Here is a 23,893-nt window from a genome sequence, read left to right on the forward strand (position 1 = left end):
ACCTACTCATCAGCTGTGTGACCTTCAGCAAAGCCTGCAAGTCCCATAGGGTTGTTGGGAGGATTAGAAATTATATGTGTCTGACACCAAAATAGTGCCAGTGTAAACAGTCCACGTATTTTTGAAGAATGAGCGTGTGTTAAGTAAGGGAAGAAAGGGGGCCAAGAGGTTGTTCAGAGAAGTGGCAGGTGGTTGACTGGGCCCGAGTGGGGGAGTGGAGGGCACGCCAAGGACAGCTTATGGAGAGGACAGAGTTCTAGGCTAGAGTTTGGTTTGCATTCTGAAGGCATGGGGCATTTCTTAAAGGATTTTAAGTAGAAATGGCTACAAAATCAGATCTGTATGTTGGAAAGGTCATTGGCAACCAACCGAAGGGAGGGCTAAAAGTAGAATTGGGAAGGCCACTTTGAGTGTTGGAGTAACCCGTTCTGGGTTACTTTTGTTATCTTTGTATTAACTATCGTTAAGTATGGTCATGCGTGCAGGTAGACAGAGGAGCAGATGTGGAGGAAAGGAGTGGAGTTTGGCTTGTTGAGTTTAAGGTGCCTTTGGGACATTCAACTGGTGATTTAGTAAGCCCCAGGGAACGCAAGGCTGGAGCTTAGAATGCAGTCTGTGCATGAGTTAAATTCTATTTCCTTCAGTGCAAGAGAGGATGGATGGCCCAAAAGACAATGATAATTTTGGGTAATGATCAAGCACGATGGGGCATGGACTTGGTGGGTTACTTAGTCTTCAGATTCTAAATAAAAGGCTGATGAGAAGTTTCAGTATAAATAACAAGACTTAAAGGAGTAGAAGTTTAAGGATGACACCAGGAGGTCATTCCTGTGAAAATAACCAAACAATTCTGGACATCAGCACAGACTTCAACTCTCTGTACTTGCAAGGGGAGCCAGTAACGTGACAACTGTTGAAACACATGTGGCAAGTGGTAAACCTGAAGCTGACAAGGACCGTATTTGTTCCAATGAGAGATGTAAACCTATAGTTGGAAGAGTCTCTGAGAAAGGCTATTAAATCAGACAATAATCCTGAGTGGAATACTTGAAAGCCCACGCTGAAGCTTTGGGTGTGGTTCACTGTCGCATCCTTGTGAGAATTAGGCGAAATGATCAGAGCAGCATTAAAGAAAAGTTAAGAATCCTGATTTTTGCTTACACAAAGAGCCCTATAGGACTGATAGGGAAACTCCAGGTCTTTGCTGATGCCTCCCCATGGAGGTTTTCACTTGGGTCCCTAGGAGAGGGAATTCAGAGTCTCTGTTTTAGAGAGAGTGTAAGCAGGGGGAGGAGCAGAAAGGGGAGAATGAGCGAGAGGAGGAAAGAATCTGAAGCAGACTCCCCGCTGGGCTCCGTCTCACCACCCTGAGACCACCACCTGAGCCAAAGTAAGAGTTGGAGGCTCAACCAGCTGAGCCGCCCAGGCATCCCCCAGTTGATTTTTTTCTTCCTCTGATTCCCCCTACCTTCTCCTTTTAGCTATTTCCTATGTGTTTATTTCTTTCTTTGTCTCTTGACTATGCCTTGGGCTTATCAGGCCACGAAGGAATTTGCTTACCCCATGTCTAGCCCTGTTCATTCCACATACAGTGCAAATGGCTGCTGACCCTTGGTCTAGAGAAGTGATTTCAAGCACCCCCGCCTCCCTATCAAAAATAAATAATAGAACCTCCTCCAATCTTTCTGTTTTGTCAAAGGAAATCTTGCATGGAGGCCAGTTTAGCAAACTGATTTAAAATACAAAGAGCAGGGGTGCCTGGGTGGCTCAGTGGGTTAAGCCTCTGCCTTCGGCTCAGGTCATGATCCCAGGGTCCTGAGATCTATCTAACCCCACGTTGGGCTCTCTGCTCAGTAGGGAGCCTGCTTCCCATCGCCTGCCCTCCTGCCCCTCTGCCTACTTGTGATCTCTGTCAAATAAATAGTCTTTTAAAAAAAAAATCAAAGGGCGTTTTGTGTATGTACCTACCAAAGTGGGGCAGCCTGGTCCCCACCCACCAGGCCAGCTACAGTTGGGTATTAAGGCACGTTGAGATGGAGATCAGTGGACAACTCCACGACAGTCCCTGCAGGGGAGCTGTAGTGCCCATGGTGCCAAGGGGTGCAAGATACAGAGATCTCTGATCTGCTGGGCTTAAAAGCTTATCCAGATGGGATAGCCCTTGAGGAGGGAAAGGAGGCACAGACTGGCTCTCCTGGTGGTTGAGCTGTAGAATATGATGTGAGCAAAATGGATGGTTCAGGCCGGATTTCTTCCTCAGTCTGAGCAGCTCCAGGTTGCCCGCCTGACTTTTCTCCAGAGTGAGCTCCTTCTGAGAGCTGTGGAGGAAAGCCGCATAAACCCACCTGTAATGCAGGGGAAGAAAAAGACCAACCCTGCAGAACACCGCGTATGATTTGTCAATTACAAAAAAAAAGGATCCTTTTGAGTAAGTGTGTCTTCTGATGGCTTTCCTAAATCAGGAGGAAATAATGTCAAAGTCCTTAGTCCCTCTTCCAACTTACCCCTTTATTGACTGTTTAGAAATGAGTACAGTCATCCTTATGCTCCTTCATCATCATCTTGGGACAAAGGAAGGGCCAACCAGGTGATCTTGACGGTTTTAAAGTCATCGTGGCTGATCTTACCAGTAGAAGCTCCAGATACCTCCAGATACTGGGAAGCATGTCATCTGGCCACTTTCTTGTCCAGCCCTAGGGGAGGCCGGATTACCTGTCCAGCTGCTAGTGGTCGGTCTGTCTTGGGTAACCTGGATATTTCTACTCCCCTGGGCTTTGGCGCCCAGGTTACTAACCTAGTTCTGGTGCTTCTACAACCTGTTTTGGATGAATTCTCTTCCTTGACCAAGTTTCTCCAGCCATCAGAGTTCAACTCTCTGAAGCGGGCTTCATGTGAAGCTTCTCTCCCTCATGCTCCACTCGCTCCTCTGTCCAGGGATTTTATCACCTGCCTGGCCTTCCTCCACCTAGTTTCCTGCTGTGTCCTCTCCCCTGCCTCTTTCCTGCCACCTTGCTGCTGTCCCGGGGTAGATGTCCCGACTCCCTTGTAGAGCATGAACCACAGAGTCACTTGGAGAGACCAAGCCTTGATTCTAGCCATGAGGGCATCGCCCAGTTTATTGGTACAACTCTTGCCTTCAAGCCTGTCTCACATTATTTTGAGTATCTTCAGTGACTCTACTTTAGGGATTGACGTTTTTTCAAATGGCCAGCCATTATTCAGGGCCACGCACAGGAACGAAGACTGTGATCAAACCCAACGCTGTCACTTGTGTCACTAAAGTACTAAGATTGGGGCGCCTGGATGGCTCAGTGGGTTAAGCCGCTGCCTTCAGTTCAGGTCATGATCTCAGGGTCCTGGGATCGAGTCCCGCATCGGGCTCTCTGCTCAGCAGGGAGCCTGCTTCCCTCTCTCTCTCTCTCTCTCTCTCTGCCTGCCTCTCCATCTACTGTCAAATAAATAAATAAAATCTTTAAAAAAAAATAAAAAAATAAAAAAATAAATTAAAGTACTAAGATTGATTTTCCATGGCGATTTGCCATCTGGGCTCCAAAAGAAATTCCACTAGGATTGTAAGCGTGAGGGCAGGCACTGTATTTGCTCTGCTCACCACTCGGCGCTCAGCTTGGAAAACTAGGTGCTCTATAAATATGCGGAGTGAGTGAGTAGGAGGACTTCCAAGAATGTCTGGAGAGGAAACTGCAGCATTCAAACAGGAAGGTGACCTCTCAAGGTGATGGCTATGAGAGGACCCCCACTGGCTTAGCGCAGAAATCCTGACGTGTGTGCGTCCTCTCCTTTATTCCTTTCTGGGCATGTGGAAATACACTTCTGACGAGTTTCAAGTCCAGAGAGTTAGGAACAATTAAACCAGGAATGTAAACCTTAGGATCATCTCCATGTTGAAGCCATGTGTGCAGACGTTCCCACGTGAACCGTGGCCAGGGCAGACGGTCACTGCCATGTGTCGAAGTCTTTCCATTATAAATCATTATTTCCAGAAAATTTTTAAAAATGTTTTCAAGTATAGCTCAGTGCTTTAGATAGATTTGTTTTTCCCTTCATGTGGTAGACTCACATCTGGACATTAGTTAGATATATTTCATCTAAAAATAGCATTTATCCAATTTACTGTCACTTGAGGAGAGAAAATCTTTTTTTTTTTTTTTGTTCCTTTGAGGCAGGCTCCACTTCTTATTCTCTGCAGTCTTTCCTGGCTCACTGCCATTTAATATTTGAAAAAAAAAAAAAAGGTATCAGGTCGTGTGTGTGAGAGTATGTGTGTGTGTGTGTGTGTGTGTGTGTGTGTGTGTGTGTGTGGAAGTACAATGAAACAGTTATTTTTAGAGACTGCAGAATTATGACAACTGCATTTTCATTCTTTGTCTTCCTTTTTTCTTTAAAGTTGTCGCTGATGCTGATCTTTGCGGCTACGTTCTTAAGCCCTAAACTCCACATTGGTAAGAATGCCATCAGACTTCCCTTAGTCATTATTTGGGGGCGATGGCACATGAATTTGGGGATTCTTCTCTGTTTTCTTTCAGACCGTCTCCTTTTTACTCTCCTTGGTTGCATCCTCTCCTCGGTCCGTGGTTTGGAGGTTAGAAAGAAAGGAGGAGAGAAGTGAGAGCGGAGTCAGGAGAAGAGATGAAGCAGTGGTTAAGGCACTAGGCCTGCGGAGCCCTCTGGAGAAATCTGCACACAGTTAAGCCAGTAACCAGAATTAAATCTGACTAAGGAAAAATCAGCACTCTACTGCTTCGTCTGCTGGCACTGACATTAAGTAAGAGCTGGCTTGGGAGGGACTGGTTGTAAATAAGGGGGCACTTGCTAGTCAACCCGATTTTATGTTTGTCAGAGTCCTTGGTTGGTCTGGAAAGATTTCTCTTTGGCCATAGGACTCAGACCTTTTCTTGCTTTGTGATACTTGTCCTGCCTCCCTAAAGAGAACTCTGGCTTTTGCCCTTTATCTCTGAAGGCACAGCCCTCTCCCTAGCGCTCTACTCGCCAACTGGGATCATCATATTTACATTACATTGCATTACAAGACATTACATTATATTATATTACATTACGAATGGGGGAGGGGCAGAGGGAGAGAATCTCAAGCAGACTCTATGGTGAGTGGGGAGCAGGGCTCGATCCCACAACCCTGAGATCATGACCTGAGCTGAAATCATGATTCGGACGCTTAACCGACTGAGCCACTCAGGTGCCCCAACCGGGATCACTACTGTCATCATTGTATCATCATTTTCTTTTTTCTCTTCCCACCTTCCAGAGTTATTTGGTCAGACCTGCTATTGTTAAAATGTGTTCTCCCTTGTGTGTTAAAGTGGCTTCCCTGGCCCTCAGTGAGTACAGCCTGTGCTTGGCGATCCTCTCCATGCTGCGGGGAAGGGTCCACCTAACATCATCCACACCCTCTGTCCTCGTCTGTGTCCTCCCATAGAGCAGTGTGAAATGTAAAATGGTGAAGAGGTGTTAGGGCTTCAGCCTGACCTATTGAACTGAGCAACACCGGGTGAGCCAAATGGCCATTCAGTCCAGGCTCTTGGTCTCATCAATACCATGTTCAAGCAAGCATGCTAAGAGCCAACACGTCCAACCAGATAAGTTGAAACACATATGAAACACGTATCAGATTCTCTTCTGATCCACCAACACAGGGGTCTCCCAGGTCCTGAGCATGTTCCGTCTGTACAAACATTTGCAGCATCAGCCCTGAGAATGGACCTGCTGAACCATTTGCATTTTGTGAAGTATTTTTATAGATTTTTCTTTGGGTATGTCTTGGCATAAATGAAACAACAGACTTAACATTTTAAGAGAAATTCTCATTCTACTGCAGTTATTTGCAGCCTTCATTTCTCGTCTATAAAAATTTAGCAGATACGTGAAGATCATGGGTAGAATGAAATTAAGTTTTACCACCCACAATAATTCATTAGCGAACTAGTGTATTTAATGGGTCTTTGCTTGGTGTGTCTAAAATTATTTCATCATAACAAAAGGTCTTGAAAGACTAAGAAAAAGTATGAGGACAATTAAGTTGCCTATCTGAACAGTATTACTGTATGAAAGGAAAACAGTCTTAAAAATAGCTCATTGTAGAGTTGAAAGAGATGGAGAAATTCATAATGGAAGCACAAAGGTGTTGGAAATGGAATGAAAACCTTTTAAAAAATACCACCAGGGCACTTGTTCTTTGCCAAATCAGAGTCCCTGATTTTTACAATCTCTCATGCTTCCATTTCATCTGTTGTGGGGAAGGGGTCTGTGTGTGTGTGTGTGTGACTTGCTTCAGGTAGAAGCCTAAGCAAACTTATTTCCCTGCTCTAAAAGGCAACCCTTTGTCCCTCCCAAATCTATAGGAAAGCTTTGTATTCTTCACATTTGAAACCTACTAATTAAGAATCTGACACTGTCTATGAAAAAAAGCCAACAGGACAGGGAGACAGGAGGGACGATTTAGCAGACTTTGCTCCGTCCTCTCATAGCGCCCCCTACATAACGTTGGCCTTAGGGGGGGTTTTAGCAGCCGCTAGTGGAGACCCTCTTTTCCAGATAGAGACTATGGAGCCAGGAGACGGTGGGTGATTTGCTCCAGGCCAGGCAACCAGGGAGTGGCCGAGAAGGAGAGCGCAGCCTGGTGCCCTCCCTCACTGTAGCTCCTGGACACCCGCGTTCACTTCAGCACAAATCCATTTGTACAGCTATTTGTCTTTATTAATGCATCAAATTGAAAGACATAACATTCCTTCAAAATGTCCTCTAATGCAGAATTTGCAGAGAGAACATTTCAACGCGGCGTCCTTCGTGCTCCATCCTGAGCCCAGGTGAGTGTGGTTCAAAGATGTTTTTCTATAGATGTTCCTGTGAGGAGGTGAGTAAGTGGCAGCTTTGGTTTCTTAGGTCAGAGAATGGGGACCCTGCTCAGAATGAGGAGGTCTGGAATCCTCTTGGTCCCATGAGGGCTTCCTAGTCTTCCTTCCCCTCCGCTCCTCTGGACTCTCCAAGGCAAAAACGGGGAATGAACCCCACGTTTCTTTTTCATGATCTGGTAACATTGTGCTAACATGGCTATTTTACTTTTCTGGTTTTTTCTAGCTGCTTGTGTTGTTATTGTCTGGACTTCAGAAATTTTTTAAGTGATAAATAATCATCTTGTGAAAGGTCAAGAGAAAGGAGGGTGTGAAATCTGGATTTCGTACGTGTTCCGCTATGTCGTTACAGTCGTTCAGCACTTATCTCTGTGCTTGGCATTTGGTATGTGGTGGGATGGATTAAAAAAACCAAACCAACAACAACCAAAACCAGACCAGAAGGACCCCGTAATCAATTTTTAGGCTAAAGGAAACAAAACAAACAAAAAAACCCCTAGAAATTAGAGGTGAGTTACTAATAATACAGTAACCATGCAGCTGTCTCTGGGGACTTTGTAATGTGGGTCGCATGTCATCTTTTTTCCTCATGACGCAGATCACCCAGATGCAGAGAAGGACTAAACGGACTGGAACCAGAGGGAGGCAAGTGAATCACTTACCCCGGGTGTACAACTTAAGGGGGCTCCAGAAACTCAGTAATCAAGATGAATACTTTACAAATCCATGATGAATGGATTCATCCACTCAATCCATAATGAATTCAATCCATAATGAATCCATGATGAACAAGGTATCAACATTTTAAATAAAGAGAAGACCAGTATTAATGATTTTTCTTTCTTCTGTTGCCTCAGGCTCTAATGTGGCTCGGCACAGCATTTGAGTTAATATCCAGAGATAAAGCAGAATAAGTGTGCGTACATGTGCGTGTTTCAGACAGGCTCTCTCCAAGGACAGGCTGATGGAGATATGTGAGTGTGTGAGAGACAGACAGAGGAATCCTAAAGCTGGAGGAAATCTTAATCCCAAAAGGTTAGTCCAGTCAATTTTACAGGTGAGGAAATGGGGAAATGATTTACCTTGAACCAGTCATACATTTTGAAAAATCCTAAAGCCTAGGTCTCTTGACACGAGTCCTGTGGATAGTTGCATGGGGCGGCTTTCAAGGTGGGGGAAACTCACCTCTCCCATGAGGCGGCGAGCTCAGTGAACTGGTCGAATTAGAGCATTTTAATGGGCCACATACGTAGTTCTAGAACTTTTAAAATAGAGGTTCAGAGCACACATGTAGTCTGTTTGGACTCTGTACCAAGGTACACATTGGCTAGAAGACCCGCCTGGCTGGAGCCATTGGGGCAAACTCGTCCTTGCTTTCTACCCCTCCCTTGTTCTTCGGCTCTGGTCCCCAGTGACTCTCCTGGCTTGGCTTTTCCTCACATCACAGGGGTTTGAGCTCAGATCTGAATTTTGTGCTTTGGTTCTGATTCAGCCAGAGGAAGCCTTTCTCTGGAGTTTGACAGTAGGGTTTGGGGCCAAAACCCCAGCTAGAGTAAGTGCCTCTTTGCCCTCAGGGAGTCTAGAGTCCCCCATGACCCTGTAAGGAGTGTAGGTGACAGAGGAAGGACAGTCTGGGTGTGGCAGGTCCCTGGCCCAACTCTCAGCAGTCCAGTATTTCTCAATGTACAAGTAACTGTCAACAACCGAGGTTGACAAAACAAGAGTGTATTTCAGGGATGGCGTGATGGTGAAAAATCTCTGTTCCGCCTTGCTCCTTCCCTATCCAGATCTAAGGGGACAAAGCCTAACTTGGGCTCTGAACACAGCAAGAATTCTGAATAAGGCAAAGGACAGGCTGCAGCCTGCAGTTCCAGACCTAGCTCTTTGCCCCCGTGGGATCTGGTGACACTGCGTGCAGGTCCCACGGATGCTGGGCAACTGGTCTGAGAGGATCTGTTCTCGGTGAATTGATCAGCCTTTACCAGGTTGCTCGGGACTCTGCTGCTTTTAGCCCTGAACCCGGCAAACTGGGACAACTGGCCAGCAGCCAGTAGTCCCCAGGCCACACAGTGATCTTTAGTTAGCATGGAGTGGGAGGCTTTGCCTTTTTCTTAAGAACAGGAGGGAAGCCCCAGTGTGTAGAGTAAAGGGGCAGATGAACTCGCTTTTCAAGTTTGGGGAGAGGAGCTCTGGTAAAACCTGTCCTTTAGCCTCTGGTTTGGGTAGATAAGAATCTTAATAATTATCTTAACCTTACTTATCTTAATTATCTTATTTAATTAATTATTTTTAAATTTTTGTTTTTTAATTTTATTTTTAAGATATTTATATTTATTTATCTTAAGATAATCTTTATCTACTTGTCTTAACTATCTTAATAATAAGATAAGAAGGAATAAGAATCAGATGCTTTTGGCCGGGGTCTGTTCTAAAGGCTGCCCTTTGAAAGCACTAAGAGTCTCCGACTACCCCCACGGTGCTTAGGCCCCAGGCTGGGGGCGTCTGGGGAGGACCCTTGGGTCTTAGGCAACCAATGATGCTGGCAGCAAGAGGACTAGAAAATCCTGGGCGTCTGATTCCTTCCCCCATTAGAATCAGGGCAGAGGGAAGGCAGGAAGGATCTGCACCCACCCTCCAGGGACAGGGATTCCAGGGTGATATTTTGTGGCTGGCTTTGTAACAACTCTGTCTTCACAACCACTAACCCAAACTTGCCCTTGGTACTCAGGCTCCTCCAAGGATGGGCTGACCGAGACGTGTGGTTGGGAGTACTCACCTGGATGTTGAGAGGCAGCTGTGGACAGGGAGGCAAGAAGAGAGCATGTGGGCTGGCAAACCCTTCAGAGCGCTCTCTCCCACTCCAGGAGGCACACACACATACTCCAGTCTGAGCAAAGCATAAAGAACTCTCAGGAGAGAGAAATGGAACTCTCAGGAGAGAAATGAGAACTGAGAAGTCCTGAGTGAAGTCGGAACTGAGAGTCCCAAAAGTGAGTAACCAAGGGGATCGAGTTACCCTGCAGCTTGGACAGATGTTCACGGTGCGGTGCTCAGGGCCTCCCCGAGATCTGCATAGTCCCAGTGGATTCAGGCTGTCCGAAAGGCCCCACTGAGCCTCCGGAGAGAGCTGTGACTCCCGTGGTCCTGGGATGAACCTCCATGCTGTGGAGGTCACGGGGAGACCACATGCAATGGAAGGCCTGCCAAGCCTGGCTACGGTATGAGTAGGATGGAGAGGGGTGGGCTTTAGACAGAGACTGGGGGGTGGGGTATGCGAGATGGAGGGGTGGTCCTAGGCTCCAGACACAGAGCTGGGGGTGGGGCTTAAAGAAGAGTCTGATACTGATCTCTCCTGCCTTCCAGTTGCTGGTATATACCACTAATTTTGCCTAATTCTCCTTCCACATAGCCCCTCCACTTTCAAACTGTAAGACCCCTAAACACAGGGGTAGGCCTTGCTATACCCGTATCAGTGTTTATCACAGTGCCTTTAACATCACAGATAGCTGGAGGCATTCCTGGTAAAAATGGAAACAGAATTTAAGCACGGATTTATTGAAGTTTCAGGCATATATTTTGGGACAAAGAAGGGCCGCCACAGATGTGGAAATAAACCTAGAAGCCAACTGAAGTCCATGTCAGTTGTGGCCCACATCAGAGTAGCCCCAATGCCAAGTACAGATCATTTCTAGCACATGTGGAAACCAAATTATTCAAGCTATAAAACTAAAGTATAAAAAGTACATGGCAGGCTGCCTGGCTGGTTCAGTTGGTGGAGCATGTAACTCTTGATCTCAGGGTTGTAAGTTCGAGCCCCATGTAGGGTGTAGAAATTAAATATTTCAAAAAGTACATGGACTTCATCAAAATCGTGTACATCATTTCAATAAATGTAACTTCAACAATTTAAAAATGCCCATAAAATTAGAACAGAGATCTGAATGACCCAATTCCATGTAAATCAGAATGACCAATTTGGTAACTTGGAAGGGCTTTGTGTTTGCAACCTCTCGTGTTCTGTAGGCCGGCTCCTCATTAGGGACGGCCCACCTTCAGCGACAGGGGGTGGCTATGAGCCAAAGCACGTGGGGAGGGTGTTCCTTGACTTCTCAGGTTATGCAGTCTTTCCTCTCTTCAGTTCCTGTACTTCTTTCCCCACCTTCGCTTCCTTGCTGCCTTCCTACTTTCAGAGACTATGCCCACTCCCTTGTAGGGGCACCTGCCTGCCCTTCATCTGTCCCCCCACTCCCCGCTCCCCTGAGCCACTCTTCCTGAGCTGATCTCTCAGCTTTCCTTGGGGTCCATGAGCTCTTACAACCATCGCTCTCTTACAGGAGCTTGTCTAAGGAGATTTCTGTTCTTAACAACCGGGAGTGTCTTAAACCCTTTCCTCCGTTGTAGGCAGACTCTGCTGTAGTCGCACTGTGTGGAACTGCTCAGCCCTTGCAGGGTCACCCAGGACCTCAGAGGGACACCACCCAACCTGGATGCTAGGAAGGGTCAGTATTTGGAAAGGGGTAGACCACTGAATTTTCTTTTCACTGAAATGTTTTAGATCTTGACAAGTCTCGTGGGCTACATTTAAGCATCTTGCAGAGACCATCAAATGAATCTTGTGCAAAACAAGGAGAACTGATGCCGATGTTGCCAATGAGCCCTGACTACGTGGTAGGCTTAGCTGCCCAGAGGTGGTCAGGGATTTCGGTTATTTATTTATTTTTGAGAACGACAAACGTTTAAAATTGGGAAATAAAGTGGACTTTCTCTCTGTAAAAGGAAGGGCTGTATTCTATCTCCAGAAGGGAATTGTGGCAAGAGAACAGAAGCTTTATAGGGAATTACTGGTATTATCAAAGGCTTTTCAAAATAGACTTGAAATGAATAGTTGTGTGCTGGTTTTATTACTGCTTTGCGAGTTTACATTTTGTTTTTGTATGGTATTTCCCCCTCCCCCCAGGAGATGGTTGCTAGGGCATGAGAGCAAATAACCTTTATTGTGTTAAATTTGGGACTGAATACAATTATCTTATAATTTGGGTTCACAGTGCCATTTTTGACAAGTTATATTACGAGCTTTTTGCGGAAAACTGAGCCCACATGCCATAAGCTGCTTCCTACTCGGTAACTCTCCAAGTTATGGTGTTGCTGCTCTCCCCTCCCCCTTCCTCGGCACAGGGGCAGCCTTGGGACCAGATGCTGCTGGAGGCAAACCAGATGACCCCATGTAGTTCCCGCCCAGCTCCAGTACCGTGTCTTCTCATGATTCCCCAGACCTGAGTCTCCAGGGTGCCATGCTTGGTTATCGATACAAGCATGCTGCATCTTTCCAGAAGAAAATCGTGAGTAAACCAATTTTGCAAATCATGACCACGTTTCTAGGAACCTCCAGGACCAGTTCAGAGAGGCTTCATCTCCCATTTCTGACTGGTCTGTAGTCAGCAACACTTCGGACCACAGCATTTCTGTAAAGGTAGGTAATGAGCTGTAAGGAAACGCTTACATGCACCGTGGGGGCACACACTTCCAGAAATGCTTCTGAAAAACCGTCATCTTTCTCTGTTCCTTCCTATGGCCCTGGCAGAAATTGGGGTTCCCCTAGCAGCAGGCCTTCAGATAAGGGTTTACGTGCAAATGGCTTACTAGGGAGATAAGACAGGGAAGGGAAGGAAGTCAATTCAAGCAAAGACATGGAGGGCACGAGGGTGGGCTGGTGGTGCCCAGTCCTGCTGGGAAACTCTGGGAGGCAGTGGAGAGGGCCTGTCTTGGCTTCAAAACCACCTGAAGGAGCGGGAGCCTGAAGGAGTGGGAGCCTGGGCTTTTTATCCATGGGCTCCCGTGGTCTAAATTAGGTGAGGGCTGTATTAGGGGAAGGAGGTGTTAATTTCCCAGCACTTCTGCCTTCTACAGGGGCAGAGGCTATTGCAATCCAAGAAAGCTCTTGGAGAGTAAGTGCTGGCAGCTGGGGGCCAAGCCAAATGTAAATGGCTGAAATGCAAATGGCTCTGGGCAGGACACCAGCAGTCTGCTAAGCTTAGCTTCTCGAGCATGTGTGAGGAAGTGGGACTCTCCGTAGTCCCTGAGCGTCCCTAAAATGACCGTTCCATACTGGTGTCTTCTACATGAATTATCTGCCAATCAAAAAAGATTCATGGGGTGTTGGCTGGCTCAGTCGGTAGAGCATGGGACTCTGGATGTTGGGGTCATGAGTTCAAGCCCCACCTTGGGTGTAGAGTGTGTGTGTTTAAGGCTTTTAAAAATTGTTAGGAAAGTGAAGTTAGGAAATGCCTTCTTTATGCAGAAGTACCAGGAGATGTAACCAGTGGCCACAATCAATGGATTAATCTCAACCCTTTTCAAAATGCTCCCATCCATCCTCGTCAGTGGGCGGAAGATCTAGAAGTGAATAGATACAGCCTTTATTCTCAAGATGATCTTTGATCCACCATCAGTGGATTTCCAGGAATAGCATATGCTTACCCCTTAGATGCTTTTCAAAAGTGCTCACCTATCCCTGGGTACCTTGTGGACCCTGGTGTGGGAGGCAGACCAGCTCTAACTTGCCCAGGCAGGGGGAGGCCAATCAGAGGTATGTGACACCGTCCTTTATTTAGGTACCAGCTCTGAACACTAACAACTGAAAAGTGTGATTGAACCCAGGCATCCTAATTCCTATGACATTCTCCTGGCGACCTTGAGCCTCTGTTTCTCCCTGATGTCAGTCTGGCAGGTGCCCCAGGTGGCGTCTTATTTTGAGAGTTGATGAGTCTGAGTTCCTCACACAGCATGAGCGCGAGAACCTGGTGAGGAGGAGAATTAAGCTCCTGGAGTCAGGACAACACACAGATGCCACAACTGAGTGGAGATGAGCTTCCCTTGAGAAGCCTACTGATGGACTGGCATCTTGGCCAAATGGAATTCAGAACACTTCTCCATCAAGTCCACCTAAGTGGCAGCCTGTGTCGGTATCAGATCCATTGACCATTTCCACTTGGACTCCTAATTCCAGTCCCTGGTATGTAATTTGTGAGATTTCAGAGCTAGAAAAAGATTTTAAAGATCACTTAGCCAACCTGTCTGTTTAACTGATAAGAGTACTGCATTCCAGTGTGGTTAAGTAATCTGCCCAAAATCAAACAGCTAGTGGGGAGCTGGCCCGAAGGAAAAGAGCACGTCTTCTCTCTCTTTGCTATGAAGCTAATAAGGCAGACTTTCTCAGTGGATTCAGTAGAAGGAAATGTTTGATTCCGCAAATTTTTTTGGATTTTCCTCAAGACCGTACAAGTCACGGTGGGAAGACTTGAAGAACCAGACATGGTGTCCTCATGGCTCTTAGTCATGTAGGTGTAGAGAACTAACTGTACAGTGTAGCAGAGGAGTTTTAATATGTGGGTCCCTATGATCAAATGAGGGACTTGCTTTGCACCCCATGTTTGATGAGGCTCCTGTTACTGGCAAGGAATTCAGCCTTCCAAATCTGTGCTGGGACATGGGACTCCAGGGACCTGGCAGCAGACACAGGAGAAGACACATGTGTAGAGGTAGGCCAGTAGACTCCCTGTCCCTCACCCCCCTTTGACAGAGATGACTGAGGTCTGAGGTCTGCTGCCTGCCACCACCCACCCGCAGCTACTTCCTGACTCTGCAGCCTTGGGCAGGTACGTGATCCTAAAATCAAATTTCCCCATTTCTAAAATCCTGTAGATCGCATCTACATTGGTGGCTGGGAGGAAGGCTTAGGCAGGTAATACACAGCAAATTCTCAGCCCTTGATAAATACTCCTGTCGGTGTTCTTTTCCCCAGTTGCCACCTCTGCCCACAGTACCTCCCCCTTTGTCTACCTCTTCTGAACAGCTTCCCACCCTTCCCTCCTCCCCCTGCTCTGCTGCACCATGTGCTTAAGCTCTTGGCCTCCTAGCTCTCTTACCCTATTTCTCCTCCCCTCTCCCTGGTCTTCATTCCCTCTTACTCTTCCAGTTCTTTTGCCTTCCTGCTTTCTTCTAAATGTCTTTCATGTCAATTCCCTTCTCCCACCCCTTCTCTGGCCCCATTCCCGGGTTCTCTTTTCCCCGGGTTCTCTTGCCTTTCTTGGCTGTTACTCTCCTCCTGTTTGCCTGTAGTCCACTCCCTTTAGATTCCCCTAGACAGCCTTGCTCTGCCATCTCCCGTGCTCCAGGCCTAATTAGGAGCCTGATCTCCACCCCCCGTCTCTCTCAGAGTCTCCCAGTTTGGATCCAGGAAGCATACCAGATGATGGTGGTAGGCAGCCTCTGCGATGGCCCCCCCAAAGTCCCCACCTCCTCGGATCCATGCTGTCATGGAATCCTCTCCCTTTCAGGATGTGCTGGACCTAGTGACTGGATTCTCACGAACAGGATAAAAATGAGGGGACAGTACTTCTGAGCTTAGGTTAAGAAAGCACTTCCATCTTCGGTGCTCTCTGGCTCTGAGGAAGCCGGCTGCTAGGCTGTGAACTGCCCTGTGAGAGGCACACGTACCAAGGAGCTGAAGTCTCCTGCCAGGGAGGTCTACCAACAACCATGTCCGTGCCCCTCAAGCCCCAAGATCACTGCTGCCCATCCGCCGTCCTGACGCAGTCTGTGAAGGATCCCTGAAATCCGAGGTACCCAGCAAGGAGGTTCTGGATTCCAACCCACAGAAACTGTAAGACAATAAACGTTCGTTGTTTAAATATGTTCAATTTTAGGGTAACTTGTTAGGCTGCAATATTAAAAATGTGGAGTTGTCCTTCCTGGATCACCCTTCAGCAAGGTTTGTCTCCTGTTGACCTTGAGCAAATCACTGCTGTTCTCTGGGTCCATCTCCTCCTCTACCTAATAGACTCCGGGGTTCATGGCCAGTGTCCCAGGTCTCTGGTCCGTGAGGATGTGGTCGAGGATGTTACAAGAGGCCTATGTGTTCTGCTGTGACGCAGACGGAGCCCAGCTAACTCAAGCTCCACATCTCTGTATGTGCCTCACATTTTTCATTCCTATTATCTGAAGTCTGTTTCTAATTTCTGACAGAACCACCATGGCCTATTGTGGGCTGCACTCTGCTTGACATGCCAGTTTCATTTTGGAGTCACTGCTATTGTCTTTTGCCCTACTAATCTCTCTTGTTTTGCAAAAATGCCAATAGAATGCATGAACCCAGAGAGCTGCCCTTGTGCCCGATCTTGGCGCTGTGTGGTCCCCACACAGGGGTGGATGATAGACAGACAGACCGTCTGCCACCCGAGGCATCTTTTCTTGCTTAAAAATTTGCCTTCCAGATTGCAGACTCCCTTCCAACTTGAGCAAAGACGAACATACTAAATAAAAGCAGAGCTGAAATTGGACAGAATGTCTCAGCCCCTTCGATTCAGACCTCGCTTGCAGGGGAAAGCGTGGGGAAGCGGAGGGGGCTCCGATGGACGTGCCTGCATGGGGAACGCAGGGGAGGAAGGCGTCCATACCTTTCTCCTACCATTCGTGCCTGCAGCGGGGCCTGTCACCCAGGACCCATCACTTATGTATGGTGTCCATGGCAACCAGGCAATGGTATGGGACCCCTTCTCACTGGGGAATTCCTTTTATGGCTCATTTCCGAAACCAGCATGGCCAGTACACGAGTCGGCAGTTTCCCAGTTGCTTAGCAACCAGCTCCAATGCTCTAGTCACTAGGAAAAGCAGACAGTCTTTTTTTTTTTTTTTTAAAAACTGTTTGTCGTCAGAATCATATGTTACATTCTCTCTACTTTGTCTCTTTAGAATAAAATAATTAGTGTGTGATAAGGATGCAGGAAAGGGCGACCGCTCCCGTCATTAATGCCTCCCCTGCTCCTGGAGGGCCGCGGCAGGCAGGGAGAGGGAGGAAAATGTTAGCATGCATTCGGCTGGTAATTAAGCAGCGCGAGCCATCTGCACGTTGAAAGCTCTACATTTTTCACGTCTCGTGGGGGCATCGAGTAAGTAGAGGGCCAGCAATCTGTGCTGCGTTCCCTCCCCCAAACCAGAGCAGCCCAGCCCCACCCACAGGTGTCACTGGGCCACGGCTCCTTGGCTTACGCTGGGGAGGGGGCTCCGAGGGGAGGATTGTTGGGTTTTGGGCAGCAAGCTAAGGATACCATCCAGCTCCGCTGACTTACAGTCGTGGTTTCCAGAAAGGGGTGATCCCAGGCAACTGTTGGGTAAGGTCTGCAGACATTTCTGGTTGCCGCAATTGCTGGGGGAGGGGGAGGTTACTGAGATGCTGTGGATGATACTGCTGAGGGCTAGAGAGCAGGAGTGTTGCTTGACATCCTACGATGCAAAGGACAACCCCCAAAACAAAGAAGTATCCTGCCCACATACCCATACGCTCAGGCTGAAAAACCCTGAGTTCGAGCAATCAGAATTCCCATCTGTCTTGTTAAAAACCAGCCCTAGAGCTGACTAGGAAAAATGTTGACAAGGTAAAAGGACTGATCACAGTCTGTTCGACACAATTCCAACCTGAATTTCTGTATGGCCCAGAACTCCACCCCTACCAGCAGTGGACTTGGCCAAGGTGTGGAAAAGAGAGTCAGTCCTTGGTGGTTAGTGGTAATGGAGATGAGCCTTGAGGTTGTAGAAGAACAGAGATGGAATGGTCTCTCCTTCCAGGGAGGCAACTTTGGTGCCAGGAAGATTTAGTTTCACAGACGGGGTCTACTGCCTACACACCATGGGCATGTAGGCACGTTATGTAATCGGAGACCCAGTCTCCCGGGTCCAAATGAGCCAAAATGGAAATTCAAATGGATGTTGTGAGAATGACAGGTTAGAACACTCAAAACGCCTGCCCCCTAGTAGGTCCTCCCCTTCCCCTTCTTGTCTCCGTCCCAGGACCCTAACTGTCCCCCTCCCTCCAGCTTTGAACCATAGATTTATAGAACAAATATGCTAGTCCTAGAATGACTAAGGTCCTTTTTCTCCAGCAGTGAGCAGAGGACAAAACCACCATTTCTGGAATTTAGGGCGGTAGTCTTAGACTAAATTTAAGCATGAACTACAGAAAACCATACACATGAGAGAGGAGAATCAGTACTACCATTAAGAATATGCCTAGAGGGTGCCTGGGTAGCTCAGTGGGTTAAGCCTCTGCCTTCGGCTCAGGTCATGATCTCAGGGCCCTGGGATCAAGTCCCACATCAGGCTCTCTGCTCAGCAGGGAGCCTGCCCTCCCACCCCCGCCCCACCTGCCTCTCTGCCTACCTGTGATCTCTATCAAATAAAATCTTAAAATATATATATATATATATGCTTGGGCTTCCAAGTCCCACCCCCTCCAATTACTGGGTGTGTGATCCTGAGTAGTTACTTAACCTGAGTGATTTCTCTTCTATGAAATGGGGTGACTATTATCTCTTGCAGTATTATTTTAAGCATTAAAGATAAGGTACAGACTAGCACCTCTCATGCCACCTAACAGTAGGTGGGCACCTGAGCAGAGGACAACACTTAAAAAAAAAAAAAAAAAAAAGACTGGCGGGTGTGGTCCAGCCATGGATGCTGAGGATGAGGATAAGGGCTGTCTTGAGGAAGACACACGGGGCCTCCCTATTATCTCCAACAATCAGATTTCCCTCGGGAACCTAGGACAGCTCCAGCTGCCACAATGTGTGTAAGCAGCTTTGAAGCCAATTCTATTTTCAGCCTGTGCTACCTCGGAGTGGGGGTGGGGGGTCATGAGTTCCATACATTTAGTAACCTTTTCTTCCTTGAAGACTATCTCAGAATACTTCCTAGTTCGAATAAGTGGGTTTGGGTTTACGTTCACTTTCTCCATGCCTTTCAGAATTTTCCAGACTGGATCATATCCCCTGTCAGCCTCCACCCTGGCTTGCTATGGAAGCCCCTCCAGCCCCCTGACCCCAATCACTTAAAATGCCTTGTGAACTCCGTTATTCCTTTCTTGAAATGCGTCAACCAGAACTGCACATTCTTTGCAAAGGTAAGGTAATATCTTCTTTATATTTCTGTTCGTCATTCTTCCTAACAGGTTCCAAAAATTGGGAGGCCTTTTGGGGCTGGAGTCTTGGCTGCACCCTGTCGCCATACATCCTGAGGCCTTTTCTGGGGTTACAACAGTTGGTTTATAGAGGCAGCATCTCATCACCTACAGTTTATACTTGCCTTGCTGGTCATGCTTAGCCCCAGCCAGGTTTTGGTCACTCACCCAGCTTCATCGAATCTCAGCTGGGTTGGCTTCTTGCTGAATACCTAATACAGCCCAGCGATCTCTAAACAGAGATTTCACTCCCCCTCCTTGACTGTTGTGTGATCCCACCTGATTTTGCCCAATCAACAGAAGCTTGGGAGTGCAGCTCTAAACATGTCACCGCTATGATTTTTTTTTCCCGTCCACCTGGGATAATTAAATGATGTTAAATTTAAAGGCTGCTTGTTCATCCCTCCCAAGCAGAATTATGGAATCTCACCTAGAAGCCACCATAACTGGGAAAAGCGGCAGAAGGGTGTTTACTGGGCATGCACAAGCCCAGCCCCCCTGCAAGAATGTAGTACACAGGTATCTTGTGGGAGCCAGGCACCCCAGAGCAGTGCCAAGTGGCTAAACATGGGACAGCTCAAGGTTTACCAGAAGGACCAGAAGCACTCAAAGTATGTAGAGGTCAGGGCAGCAGTAAAGAAAGCGTACAGGCAGGCTGGGGAGGGGTCAAGGGGCATCAAGCAGCCGAGGAAAGGACAGGCAACATGTCTGGGATCCAGGATGACAGATGGGAGATTCAAAACAGGGCACCATTAGAGCCCTGAGACAAGGCAAAATTTTATGAAGGGAGGAACAACAGCTCCAGGAACGAGAGCAGGGGTCCTGGCTAAAGTGGGGGGCACAGGGGCAGCAGCTGAACACAGATTCTTGTAACAGTAAAACTGCAGGGGAATCAGGGTGGGAGGGGGTTGATGCTGCTTTGGGGGCAAATTTTCTCCCTATTCATGCAACAGTAGCGGTTCCTAAAACATCAGTCGGTCAACTGGCAGGGAACGCTGAAGTGTGCTTTGGGTATCACACACCATATATGGCCACTACGTTCACAGAACCGAAGACAGGGCTATGCTCACTAAGTCTGGGATTTCTGCATAGTACAAGTCCCTCTTGGAAATCCATACTGTACATCAGTGTTTTAAAAGCTCTAAAAACCCCTGCATAGAAACGTGTTTGTTTTTAATTCAATGTTTCTCCAACACAGTTCACAGCAGGATCCTTTAGTTACGTAAAAAAGTATGAATATCCTGTGGACACACCTTGAGAGACATTGTTCTAGAACATTCCTAATCTGGTGTTCCCAGGCCCTTTCCAACCTGGGCCTGCCCATGTTCCCCAACTTGACCTTCCTTTATTTTCCTACATTCCAACTACACTGAACTCTTCCTTGCACATGCTTCCTTCTTCATTATAGCAGGTGATTCATCATCTGCCCCAAAATGGAAAAAAAGTTAAGCCTCCCTCACTTCACCCCTGCCCCCCATTTCTATATATTCTTTAAGGCCTATCTCAGAAAGGATACTTGATCCATCTCTGCCCCAGCCCCCCCAGTTACTATAAATAATCTGTTCTCTCCTCTGATCCTTTATTTCATACTATCTATTACATTTAGAGCATTTAGCACTTTTAAATTCCTGTAGGGCCATTTATGCATTTCTTTTTAGAAGACAGAATCCACATCTGATTCTTTTTCATATCTCCACCCCAGAATACAGCACATCTGTAGGACTGTTAAGGGATGCAGAAACGATCCTATGACCCCTAAGAAATAAACTTGAAATAAACTTCTCAACACACAGGCCAGAGATGGCCAAAATTCTGGCTTACCTGCTGCCAACTCACACTCCCTGTGACGCAGAGACCCATCCATCACCACATGCTTTTGCCCTGGGGCCCAGACACCCCCCCCCCCTCCAAGAACGCTTCTCAACACAGTGCTTTCAATAGTCACAATCACCGGGTTGGGCCTGGCATGACAGAGAAAATCTAACTGTCATCCCTGATTTGGACTTTTCCGTGAAGTGAAGAGAGAATTTAGCAAGCCGAATATTGGAGCTGTTAATACTTCAGATCAGGGACTGTCCATAACAGAAAAGAGCAATTAGCAAAACTATTCATTATACTTTCATGTTCATGTCTAGTCTCACGGCTAATTATTTGTATAATTAACATGTTACCAAATGCAAATAATTGATGAGCCTGATTTCTTGGAATGAAATACGAGTCTTGTGAAATGTAAATAGCTGTGAATTACCAACAGCTTTCCTTTACTTGGGCTTCCTAATAGGGCAACGCCTGTAAATTAAAGAAACAATGTAAGTGTAATGCTCATTTATGTTTAAAAAAAACCCCTGACATCAATAGAAACAATACAATGTGTTTAAATGCATAGAAAAAACAGGCTTTAATTCTTTACCATGTTCCAGCTGGGTGACCTGGGCAAGTCACTTAACCTCTGATTGATTACTCATGTTCCTTGTAAGCCTTAGTTTCTGCAGTCAGAGAAGGTCCTAGGGAACCCGTAGTTCACAGGGCTGCTGTGAGAATTAAGGAAGCTAACTCGCCTGTAGAGCACACACAGTAAATATGAGCCATTGTTTTCACTAGTATACTTAAATTGCCTTTTTTTTTTTTTTTTTTTTTTTACAGTAAGTGCCTAAGAAATATTGGAGGGAACAGGATACAGATGTCTCTGCTGTCATAGCATATACTTGTTCCTGAGAAGCTCCCATGGTCTACGGCATGGACTCACGGTGGGGACAAAACTGGGTTGGGGCAGACCACACTCAAAGCCCATACAACTCTGTAACCAAAGCACTCGCAAAAACTGTCAAAGCTAACAAAAATGGGGACGCCTGGGTGGCTCAGTCTATTAAGTGTCTGCCTTCCGCTCAGGTCATGATCTCTGGTCCTGGGATGGAGCCTGCACTGGCTCCCTGCTCTGCCTGCTTCTCCCCCCTACCCACTCTGCTGCTCCCCCACTGCCTGTGCTCAAGCTCGCGCTCTCTCAAATAAAATCTTTTAAAAAAGTAAAAACTAAAAGAATGGGAGCCCCACTAAACCCCGATGTGCACAAACATCTACACATAGCATCCTGGCCTTGAACTGGGGGCTACTCACCACTTGAACGTGGTGCTTTAGAAATAAAAGTCCTGGAGGACATTAGTTCTCTCTCTTTCTTTCTTTTTTTTGGTTAAGATTTTATTTATTTATTTGAGAGAGCACATGAAAGAGGAGGGTCAGAGGGTAAGAAGGAGAAGCAGATTCCCTGCTGAGCAGGGAGCCCTCAATGTGGGACTCGATCCCAGGACTCCAGGATCATGACCTGAGCTGAAGGCACTTGCTTAACTGACTGAGCCACCCAGGTGCCCCAAGAACATTAGTTCCTAATGGGGACCAGTTGCATCACAATTCAATACTGGATTTTTAAGGAGTGGCATTTACTTATTTCTCCTGGTTTAAAGGGAAATGTCTTCATAACTTCATCTGCATCTTCATTTGTCCTGAAAGCTTGCCAGAGATTCTTAAAATCCCTACATCAGTCCTTTTCTGTTGGTAAAGAGGGCAGCTCTGTGTATTCTCAGCTTTTCCTAAAGGCTTTCACAGAATGCAGAATTTCCTCTTGTTAAAGAGGCAGTTACCATAAGGTGGCCTACCTCTGGCTGCTTCAAATATGAAGATACTAGAAAAAAGTTATACGGGAACCAACATGACTTCATGTTATACCAATTCCCTATTTATCTATGGCATGTAAGGTCATTCCCATTTAAGGGATACATGTAGCAAAATAGTATATACTGAATATCTCCTATCCCTTGCTGTAGTAGGAGCTAAATATAAACCATGTGATTTACTCTGCACATTAGCCTAATGGGGTAGGTGACCTTATCTCTGAGACCCAGGGACATTAACTTGCCTGAGATCACAACTTTTTAAGTAGCAAAGCCAGGATTCCTCGCTAGTCCAACTGACACCAGAACTCATGCTGTTTGAGACCACACTACGCCCTTAAGAGTGGCGGGAGGCAGGGAGGAAAACAGTCCCCCCACCCCCACTGCTGACCCGTGCTCTATTCCTAACCACAAGTCACTAACTTTTAATCTTTTTTAAAGATTTATTTGAGAGGCACCTGGGTGGCTCAGTGGGTTAAAGCCTCTGCCTTCGGCTTGGGTCATGATTCCAGGGTCCTGGGATCAAGCCCCACATTGGCAGCGGAGAGCCTGTTTACCCTTCTCTCTCTCTGCCTGCCTCTCTGCCTACTTGTGATTTCTGTCAAATTAAAAAAAAAAAATCTTAAAAAAAAAGATTTGGGGCACCTGGGTGGCTCAGTGGGTTAAGCCGCTGCCTTCGGCTCAGGTCATGATCCCAGGGTCCTGGGATCGAGTCCCACATCGGGCTCCCTGCTCAACAGGGAGCCTGCTTCCTCCTCTCTCTCTCTCTCTGCCTGCCTCTCTGCCTACTTGTGATCTCTCTCTGTCAAATTAAAAAAAAAAAAAAAAAAAGATTTATTTGAGAGCAAGCAGTGAGGAGGGACAGAGGGAGATGGAGCAGATGCCCTGCTGACTACAGACCCCGATGTGGGGCTCAATCCCAGTACTCTGAGATCTTTTTTATTTTTTAAAATATTTTATTTATTTATCTGACAGAGACACAGTGAGAGAGGGAACGCAAGCAGAGGCAGAGAGAGAAGGAAAAGCGGGCTTCTCAATGATCAGGGAGCCTGATGTGGGTCTCGATCCCAGGACCCTGGGATCATGACCTGAGCTGAAGGCAGATGCTTAACGACTGAGCCACCCAAGCGCCCCAACATTCTGAGGTCTTGACCTGAGCCAAAATCAAGAGTCAGACGCTCAAATGACCGAGCCTCTCAGGTGCCCCTAATCTGATTTTTACTTTTCTTGTTGTTGTTTTAAAAGATTTGAGAGAGCAAGAGAGAACACAAGCAGGGGGAATGGGAGAGGGAGAAGCAGACTCCCAGCTGAGTGGGGAGCTGCACGCAAAGCTC

The 23,893-nt window shown here is 46.9% G+C and overlaps 2 long non-coding RNA genes across 9 annotated transcripts in view; both read left to right on the forward strand.

Annotated features, from left to right (window-relative positions):
* The window catches only part of LOC101682458, a 29,747-nt gene extending 22,216 nt beyond the window's left edge, over window positions 1-7,531 (forward strand). The window contains exons 4-8 of one of the 2 annotated variants that reach the window (XR_006607002.1): window positions 4,406-4,460; window positions 4,545-4,783; window positions 6,784-6,839; window positions 7,111-7,393; window positions 7,483-7,531. This is a non-coding gene — a long non-coding RNA (uncharacterized LOC101682458). The remainder of the gene's footprint in view (window positions 1-4,405; window positions 4,461-4,544; window positions 4,784-6,783; window positions 6,840-7,110; window positions 7,394-7,482) is intronic. The other variant, XR_006607003.1, reaches the window with a different exon arrangement.
* A 213-nt stretch (window positions 7,532-7,744) lies between these two features.
* Window positions 7,745-23,860, forward strand: LOC123392284. Of its 7 annotated transcripts, none has more exons than XR_006606999.1 (7): window positions 7,745-7,919; window positions 9,613-9,874; window positions 11,286-11,383; window positions 12,060-15,546; window positions 18,682-18,837; window positions 21,538-21,641; window positions 23,805-23,860. It is a non-coding gene; the product is annotated as an uncharacterized LOC123392284 (long non-coding RNA). The 7 variants fall into 7 exon arrangements; XR_006606996.1 differs by lacking the exon at window positions 23,805-23,860 and adding an exon at window positions 16,635-16,831 and having other exon boundaries at window positions 12,060-16,424; window positions 21,538-22,053; XR_006607001.1 differs by lacking the exon at window positions 23,805-23,860 and adding an exon at window positions 16,635-16,831 and having other exon boundaries at window positions 21,538-22,053.
* The last annotated feature ends 33 nt before the right edge of the window (window positions 23,861-23,893 follow it).

Source organism: Mustela putorius, unplaced genomic scaffold, assembly GCF_011764305.1.
Source record: "Mustela putorius furo isolate JIRA1106 unplaced genomic scaffold, ASM1176430v1.1 tig00000487_pilon_pilon_pilon, whole genome shotgun sequence".
In the NCBI taxonomy this organism is placed as follows: Eukaryota; Metazoa; Chordata; class Mammalia; order Carnivora; family Mustelidae; genus Mustela; species Mustela putorius.